Source organism: Cyprinodon tularosa, unplaced genomic scaffold (assembly GCF_016077235.1).
Source record: "Cyprinodon tularosa strain WSP-4 unplaced genomic scaffold, ASM1607723v1 ctg675, whole genome shotgun sequence".
In the NCBI taxonomy this organism is placed as follows: Eukaryota; Metazoa; Chordata; class Actinopteri; order Cyprinodontiformes; family Cyprinodontidae; genus Cyprinodon; species Cyprinodon tularosa.
Window position 1 is genome coordinate 146,210 of NW_024039424.1, and position 2,404 is coordinate 148,613.

At 34.7% G+C, this 2,404-nt stretch overlaps 1 long non-coding RNA gene across 1 annotated transcript; it reads right to left on the bottom strand.

Annotated features, from left to right (window-relative positions):
• Positions 1-479: 479 nt before the first annotated feature.
• LOC119771503 lies at positions 480-2,384 on the bottom strand. Its single transcript, XR_005279151.1, has 2 exons — positions 1,138-2,384; positions 480-845 (listed from the first exon to the last, which is right to left on the bottom strand). It is a non-coding gene; the product is annotated as an uncharacterized LOC119771503 (long non-coding RNA).
• Between the last annotated feature and the right edge of the window lie 20 nt (positions 2,385-2,404).

The window sequence follows — 2,404 nt, forward strand, 5'->3', positions numbered from 1 at the left end:
TTTCATTTCCGGAGGTGTCCCTCTGTGATGCTATTTCATTAATGGAAGAGCATAAGGTCATTAAAACAAGAGAGCTAGTTTAGTATCTAAAACAGACATGGCTACGGCTTGTTGCTAACATGTTTGTTAGCTGTCAAAAAATTGTCGGAATTCTGAGATTAAAGTCAGAATTCTGAGAAAAAAAGTCAAAATTTTGAGATTAAAGTCAGAATTCTGACATTAAAGTCAGAAATCTGATTTATTTTTTCTCATATTATACTGACATAAAATTTAAAAATCAGTTATGGTAACAAAGGTTAACCATACACATTTGAAAAAGCTATCCCATGTTAGTTTTAAATGTAATTGTCTCACAGTAATTTCATGCATTGGATTAACACAAAAAAATGCATGGTTCTGATGAAACTGTATTCATATTCAACTTGCTCTATTTTGATAAACCTGAATAAAATAAATCTGAACCAATGCCATTTAGATGATTATTGATCGATTAATTGAATTTATTTTTGACTTTATTGTAAAATGTTACCCCATTTAAAAACATCACACCACATTTTCCATTATTCTCTTAGTGATTTACAGAGGTTTTATTTCCCAAAAAGATGGTTTGAAAGTATGTCCCAAAAGTTTTTGGTTTATTTAATCACATGTTCTGTTTGGGAGATTAGAGCAAATAAAGGAAGAAGAAATATCTTCCCTGCTGGTATATGCACAACACAACCAGTACTTGTGCGAGATTGCACTTTTCTCAGTCGTTTCTACCTTTTCTACAATCACACTCTACACACAATTATAATAACATATTCACAATCTTTAAAACTACTTAATTCTCCTGTAAAATCAAACTTTACTTTCAAAACAAAAAGAATTCCTCTCAGGACACGATTTTGCCTACAAATTATAGATAAACCATCAATTGAATAAACATTTCAACACTGACATGCTCAGTGTAAAACTTAATGATGGGTGGAATAAAAAAATCCTGAATTAGACCATTTTCATCGTTAAACGTGCTACAGACGATACATAGGTCATGTAAAATTTCTTACACATTTTTTTCCTTACAATCCCAGAAGAGGCAGTATGTTGTACGTACAACATATTTCATTTTCACCTTCAGATAATGTCACATCCAACCAACACAAAGTTGTACATGGTGCTAGAGTTTGGAAGAAGGTGAGAAGATAAGTGGGAACAGCAGAGAGGATCATGGGGGCTCCTCTTCCGTCCATAAAATACATTTCATCACATCTCTGCGTATCCCAAGTCCATAACATGATCAGCAACCCCTCACATCCCCACCATGGACTGTACTCCCTGCTGCCCTCTGGGAAGAGGCTTTGCAGCATCCGATGCAGGTCCAGCCGATTCTGAATCAGCTTCTTTCACACCGCCATCAGACAGCTGAACTGTTGAAAAAACTCTAAATCATGTCACAGACTCTGCATCAAACCGACCATATCAGTACGTTTTTTTGCACCATGTTTTTTCTCCCACAATGTTAACAACTGATCACCGCTGCACTTTAAGAAAATGGAAATGTCATGTGCTGTACAAAATGAAATAAAGTTTGTCTAAGTCTGTATAATGAGCCTGTGTAATAAGCTCTATGTTTTCAATCTTGGCCTCGGTTGCACTTAAAGAGATTGCTTCACCTTTTTTTTGCTCCAGCTCTGACTGCTGACTGTAAAAGTCTGTTGCAGCTGTTTGTCCTTTTGATGAGTCACCTCTATAGTAAAACAAATTGTCAATATAATTTCAAATTAGTGTGTTTTTAGTAAAAACAAGACATTTTCTTCATGTAAATTCGGTTAAAAGCATGAGAATTGTGTGTCGTGTTCTGAAAAAAACAGAAAAACATCTAGCGTGAAGATTGGGAATTGCTTTTGCAATTCAGCAGATCCGATTTAAAGGGTTGGTGCATGAGTTACATGTGATGGTCATGTGCCTAAAGCACCGGTTTGTGTTACTTAACAGTTAAGAAAAACTGTAAGCTCCCTTAATGTTGCTCTTTGCTGCATCCTTTGAGAAACAACACAAGAAAAATACAAGCATAACAGCCGACCCGCATACAGTACCATGTTTATCAGCCTCACTACAATTAATAGTAGCTGTTAGGTCAAAAAGAAAAGAATTTAAAGGATTTAAAGTGAAGCTAGCATTCTAACATTAGTACAAATATAGCAGCCGATGTATATAACCAAAGAATTAAGTGGATTGTTAATTTAAATGGCTATTTTTCTCTTACAGTACGTCTAAAAAAAATGGGAGCTGGTTTACCATAAAATAAGCCCTTTTTCTTTTTTTTTAGTTTTTACAATATTTCTCACTTAACAAAGCTTTTACTGAAGAATATATGAAGGGTAATCGTTACTATAAAATCATCGTGCATTGCATCGCTGCA